Source organism: Monodon monoceros, unplaced genomic scaffold, assembly GCF_005190385.1.
Source record: "Monodon monoceros isolate NGI ecotype Baffin Bay Population unplaced genomic scaffold, NGI_Narwhal_1 Super_Scaffold_18, whole genome shotgun sequence".
Lineage (NCBI taxonomy): Eukaryota > Metazoa > Chordata > Mammalia > Artiodactyla > Monodontidae > Monodon > Monodon monoceros.
The window spans coordinates 152,626,948-152,634,006 of NW_021703774.1; positions in this window are offsets into that span (position 1 = coordinate 152,626,948).

The following is a 7,059-nucleotide window of genomic DNA, read 5'->3' on the forward strand; positions in this document are numbered from 1 at the left end:
CAATGAACATTGGGGTGCATGTGCCTTTTTGAATTATGGTTTTCTCAGGGTATATGCCCAGTAGTGAGATTGCTGGATCATATGGTAATTCTATTTTTAGTTTTTTAAGGAACCTCAATACTGTTCTACATAGTGGCTGTATCAATTTACATTCCCACCAACAGTGCAAGAGGGTTCTCTTTTCTCCACACCCTCTCCAGCATTTGTTGTTTGTAGATTTTCTAATGATGCCCATTCTAACAGGTGTGAGGTGATACCTCATTGTAGTTTTGTTTTGCATTTCTCTAATGATTAGTGATGTTGAGCAGCTTTTCATGTGCTTCTTGGCCATCTGTATGTCTTCTTTGGAGGAATGTCTATTTAGGTCTTCTGTCCATTTTTGGATTGGGTTGTTTGTTTCTTTAACATTGAGCTGCATGAGCTGTTTATATATTTTGGAGATTAATCCTTTGTCCATTGATTCATTTGCAAATATTTTCTCCCATCCTTAGAGCTGTCTTTTCGTCTTCTTTATGGTTTCCTTTGCTGTGCAAATCTTTTTTTTTTTTTTTTTTGTAGGTTCCCTCTATGCCCACTTTCTGGAGACGTTTTATCATAATTGAGTGTTGAATTTTGTTAAAAGCTTTTTCTGCATCTATTGAGATGATCACATGGTTTTTATTCTTCACTTTGTTAATATGGTGTATCACATTGATTGATTTGCGTATATTGAAGAATCCTTGCATCCTTGGGATAAATCCCACTTGATCATGGTGTATGATCCTTTTAATATGTTGTTGGATTCTGTTTGCTAGTATTTTGTTGAGGATTTTTGAATCTATATTCATCAGTGTTATTGGTCTGTAATTTTCTTTTTTTGTAGTATCTTTGTCTGGTTTTGGTATCAGGGTGATGGTGGCCTCATAGAATGAGTTTGGGAGTGTTCCTTCCTCTGAAATTTTTTGGAAGAGTTTGAGAAGGATAGGTATTAGCTCTTCTCTAAATGTTTGATAGAATTCACCTGTGAAGCCATATGGTCCTGGACTTCTGTTTGTTGGAAGATTTTTAATCACAGTTTCAATTTCATTACTTGTGATTGGTCTGTTTATATTTTCTGATTCTTCCTGGTTCAGTCTTGGAAAATTGTACCTTTCCAAGAATTTGTCCATTTCTTCCAGGTTGTCCATTTTATTGGCATAGAGTTGCTTGTAGTAGTCTCATATAATCCTTTGTATTTCTGTGGTGTCCATTGTAACTTCTCCTTTTTCATTTCTAATCTTATTGATTTGCATCCTCTCACTTCTTTTCTTGATGAGTCTGGCTAAGGGTTTATCAATTTTGTTTATCTTCTCAGAGAACCAGCTTTTAGTTTTATTGATCTTTGCTATTGTTTTCTTTGTTTCTATTTCATTTATTTCTGCTCTGATCTTTATGATTTCTTTCCTTCTGCTAACTTTGTGTTTTGTTTGTTCTTCTTTCTCTAGTTCTTTTAGGTGTAAGGTTAGATTGTTTATTTGAGATTTTTCTTGTTTCTTGAGGTAGGCTTGTATAGCTATAAACTTCCCTCTTAGAACTGCTTTTGCTGCAACCCATAGGTTTTGGATTGTCGTGTTTTCATTGTCATTTGTCTCTAGGTTTTTTTTTTTTTTTTTTTTTTTTTTGCCGTACATGGGCCTCTCACTGTTATTGCCTCTCCTGTTGCGGAGCACAGGCTCCGGACACACAGGCTCAGCGGCCATGGCTCACTGGCCTAGCCGCTCTGTGGCATGTGGGATCTTCCTGGACCGGGGCACGAACCCGTGTCCCCTGCATCAGCAGGTGGGCTCTTAACCACTGAGCCAGGGAAAGCTCTAGGTATTTTTTGATTTCCTCTTTGATTTCTTCAGTGATCTCTTGGTTATTTAGTAACCAATTGTTTAGCCTCCATGAGTTTGTGTTTTTTGTGTTTTTTTTTTCCCCTGTAATTCATTTCTAATCTCACAGCGCTGTGGTCAGAAAAGATGCTTGATATGATTTCAATTTTCTTAAATTCACTGAGGCTTGATTTGTGACCCAAGATGTGATCTATCCTGGAGAATGTTCCATGCACACTTGAGAAGGAAGTGTAATCTGCTGTTTTTGGATGGAATGTCCTATAAATATCAATTAAATCTATCTGGTCTATTGTGTCATTTAAAGCTTCTGTTTCCTTATTTATTTTCATTTTGGATGATCTGTCCATTGGTGTAAGTGAGGTGTTAAAGTCCCCACTATTATTGTGTTACTGTCGATTTCCTCTTTTATAGCTGTTAATAGTTGCCTTATGTATTGAGTTGCTCCTATGTTGGGTGCATATATAATTGTTATATCTTCTTCTTGGATTGATCCCTTGATCATTATGTAGTGTCCTTCCTTGTCTCTTGTAACATTCTTTATTTTAAAGTCTATTTTATCTGATATGGGTATTCTTACTCCAGGTTTCTTTTGATTTCCATTTGTATGGAATATCTTTTTCCACCCCCTCACTTTTAGTCTGTATGTCTCCCTAGGTCTGGAGTGGGTCTCTTGTAGACAGCATATATATGGGTCTTGTTTTTGTATCCATTCAGCAAGCCTGTGTCTTTCGGTTGGAGCATTATTCCATTCACGTCTAAGGTAATTATCAATATGTATGTTCCTATGACCATTTTCTTAATTGTTTTGGGTTTGTTTTTGTAGGTTCTTTTCTTCTCTTGTGTTTCCCACTTAGAGAAGTTCCTTTAGCATTTGTTGTAGAGCTGGTTTGGTGGTGCTGAATTCTCTTAGCTTTTGCTTGTCTGTAAAGCTTTTGATTTCTCCATGGAATCTGAATGAGATCCTTGCCTGGTAGAGTAATCTTGGTTGTAGGTTCTTTCCTTTCATCACTTTAAGTATATCATGCCACTCCCTTCTGGCTTGTAGAGTTTCTGCTGAGAAATCAGCTGTTAACCTTATGGGAATTCCCTTGTATGTTATTTGTCGTTTTTCCCTTGCTGCTTTCAATAATTTTTGTTTGTCTTTAATTTTTGCCACTTTCATTACTGTGTGTCTCGGCGTGTTTCTCCTTGGGTTTATCCTGTATGGGACTCGCTGTGCTTCCTGGACTTGGGTGGCTATTTCCTTTCCCATGTTAGGGAAGTTTTCGACTATAATCTCTTCAAATATTTTCTCTGGTCCTTTCTTTCTCTCTTCTCCTTCTGGGACCCTTATAATGTGAATGTTGTTGGATTTAATGTTGTCCCAGAGGTCTCTTAGGCTGTCTTCATTTCTTTTCATTCTTTTTTCTTTATCCTGTTCCGCAGCAGTGAATTCCCCCATTCTGTCTTCCAGGTCACTTATCCATTCTTCTGCCTCAGTTATTCTGCTATTGATTCCTTCTAATGTAGTTTTCATTTCAGTTATTGTATTGTTCATCTCTGTTTGTTTTTTCTTTAATTCTTCTAGGTCTTTGTTAAAACTTTCTTGCATCTTCTTGATCTTTGCCTCCATTCTTTTTCCGAGGTCCTGGATCATCTTCACTATCATTATTCTGAATTCTTTTTCTGGAAGGTTGCCTATCTCCACTTCATTTAGTTGTTTTTTTCTGGGGTTTTATCCTGTTCCTTCATCTGGTACATAGCCCTCTGCCTTTTCATCTTGTCTATCTTTTGGTGAATGTGGTTTTCCTTCCACAGGCTGCAGGATTTTAGTTCTTCTTGCTTCTGCTGTCTGCCCTCTGGTGGATGAGGCTATCTAAGAGGCTTGTGTAACTTTCCTGTTGGGAGGGACTGGTGGTGGGTAGAGCTGACTGTTGCTCTGGTGGGCAGAGCTCAGGAAAACTTTAATCTGCTTGTCTGCTGATGGGTGGGGCTGGGTTCCCTCCCTGTTGGTTTTTTGGCCTGAGGCAACCCTGGAGCCTACCTGGGCTCTTTGGTGTGGCTGATGACAGACTCTGGGAGGGCTCACGCCAAGGAGTACTTCCCAGAACTTCTGCTGTCAGTGTCCTTGTCCCTACGGTGAGCCACAGACTTCCCCCGCCTCTGCAGGAGACCCTCCAACACTAGCAGGTAGGTCTGGTTCAGTCTCCCCTGGGGTCACTGCTCCTTTCCCTGGGTCCCGATGAGCACACTCCTTTGTGTGTGCCCTCTAAGAGTGGAGTCTCTGTTTCCCCCAGTCCTGTTGAAGTCCTGCAATCAAATCCCACTAGGCTTCAAAGTCTGATTCTCTAGCAATTCCTCCTCCCGTTGCCGGACCCGCAGGTTGGGAAGCCTGACGCGGGGCTCAGAACCTTCACTCCAGTGGGTGGACTTCTGTGGTATAAGGGTTCTCCAGTCTGTGAGTCACCCACCCAGTGGTTATGGGATTTGATTTTACTGTGATTGCGCCCCTCCTACCGTCTCACTGTGGCTTCTCCTTTGTCTTTGGATGTGGGATATCTTTTCTGGTGAGTTCCAGTGTCTTCCTGTCGATGATTGTCCAGCAGCTAGTTGTGATTCTGGTGTTCTCACAAGAGGGAGTGAGAGCACGTCCTTCTACTCCTCCATCTTGGTTCCTCTCTCTCAATCCTGTCCAAGATCAAGATCCAAAATCAAGTCCAAGATCAAGGTGTTGGAAGGTTTTCTCCTGAGGCCTCTCTCCTTGGCTTGCAGATGGCTGCCTTTTCGCTGTGTCCTCATATGGCATTTTTCCTCTGTGTGCACACACACCTGGTGTCCAAGGAAAGCTTTTTTCTTGCACACTGAAAGGTCCAAATTTGACTATGTATCTTGGCCAGGAACTCTGTGCCCATAGTCAAATAAAGCAACTTTGCTTAGGGCCAAGAGAGGTGCACAGAGACTCCTGTGGTGGCTCAGGGCTCAGGGACATCCTTGTTAGCTGGGTTGATCAGAGAAGGCCCCAAGGAGAAGAAAAGCTTGAGTTGTACCTTGGAGAAGGGGAAGAATCAGAGAGCAGAGAAAAGGAAGGAGGGCACTTTGTAGAGGAATTTAATATAGACCCTCTCGTTCACATAGCTCTTCAGAGCTTACAAAGTATGTTCACATGTGTAGTCTCATTTCATCCTCATTGGGATGTAGGTTCCCAGAGGTACTGTCTCATTTGAGAGACAATATAGCGTAGTAATTAAGAGTGCCGTCCTTGGATTTCTGGTTAAATGTGGCAGATGGAATACATGCATTTATATCTGCTCCTTTTTAAAATCCTCGCTAAAATAAAAGTAAAGGAATATAAAAGAGGCCGTGGTGGACCACAGATGTCAACACATTTTTGGAAGATGGCAAGTGGATGGAAGAGTTGGCAGAGCTGAGATAGCTACATACTAAGTGCTACAGCAAAGGATGCCAAAGAGGAGTCAGCCAATTAGAGACCCAGAACCAGTGGAACAACAAAGGAATTGGAGGCAACACTTATCACAGAAGGTGGGAATGAGGCATGGGGCTAAGAACATGGGAACGGGTTGAAAGTCTGCATAAGAAGCAAGTCCCTTCCCTATCACACACAGACAGCTGACTATATCTTCCACACCCTGGCAGGGACTGGAGGTTTTATTCTGCTTAAAAAGTGAACTAGAAATACAAACTATTATGTATAAAATAAGCTACAAGTATATATTGTACAACACGGGGAATATAGCCAATATTTTATAACTATAGATGGAGTGTAACCTTTAAAAACTGTGAATCGGGCTTCCCTGGTGGCGCAGTGGTTGAGAGTCCGCCTGCTGATGCAGGGGACACAGGTTCGTGTCCCGGTCCGGGAAGATCCCACATGCCATGGAGCGGCTGGGCCCGTGAACCATGGCCTCGGAGCCTGCACGTCCGGAGCCTGTGCTCCACAACGGGAGAGGCCACAACAGTGAGAGGCCCGCGTACCGCAAAAACAAAAAAAACACACAAAAAACTGTGAATTACTATATTATAAACCTGTAACATATAATATTGTACATCAACTATACTTCAATTTAAGAAAAGTGAACCACAAAAACTCTAGCCAGGAACACTGGGCACAGTGGAAATCAGGGGAGAATGTCATAATAAAAAGAGAGACATTGTGGGGGAACGTGAACAGTGAGCCTCTAGGGCCCATGAGACACGGTTTCTAGAATGCTCATGCTCAGGTGCATAACCTCTCAGGTGGGGAATGGTGGATTCTTCACTGGAGAAACTGAGCATAGAAAATATCTTTAGATATTAAAAGAGAGATCAGATAAAATGGAGAGAAGAGATTCACAGAAATAATAGAAGAAAATTTCTCAGAGCTCAAAGACATGAGCTTCCTGAATGAAAAGGCCTACAAAAGGTGTGACAAATAAATTAAATGAAAATAGGCACATACCAAGTCTCATTAGCATGAACTTTTAGATGGGCAAGGATACAGATAAAATCTTAAAAGTTTCCATACGGAAAGGACAGGTACACACAAAGTATAACGTAAAGCCAGTAATGGCAATGGACTTCTCAATAGCCATACTGGACCAATGCCTTCCAAATTCTAAAGAATTCTTATACCAGCCTAGCTATGAATCAACTGTGTGGTAGAATAAAGAATTTTCTGAAATTCAAGATTTCAAATGTTTTACTTTTCATCTATTCTTCCTCAGGAAGTTGCTGAAGGTTGTGCTCCATCAAAATGAAGGACTAAGCCAAGAAAAAAAAAAAGTTGTGGGTCCTGGAAAAGGGGATACAGCCCAGAAAAATTACAAAGGCAAGCCCCTGAATGATGGCTGTGAAGAAGGACCAGAGAGTAACTACAGTCAGCCCTCCATATCCGTGGGTTCCACATCTGTGGATTCAACCAACTGCAGATAAAAAATATTTGAAAAAAATAAGTTCCAAAAAGCAAAACCTGAATAGCATGTACACTGTATTTACAACTGTTTATATATCATTTACATTGTATTAAGGTAATAATCTAGAGATGATTTAAAGTATGTGGGAAACATGCATGGGTTAAATACAAATACTGTGCCATTTTATACACTGCCATTTATTAAGCATTGGTGGATTTTGGTATCTGTGGGGGTTGTTGAACCAATCCTTCAAGGATACCAAGGGATAGCTGTACATATTGAGCAGGGAGATGGAAGACTCCAGGAACGATGCCTTT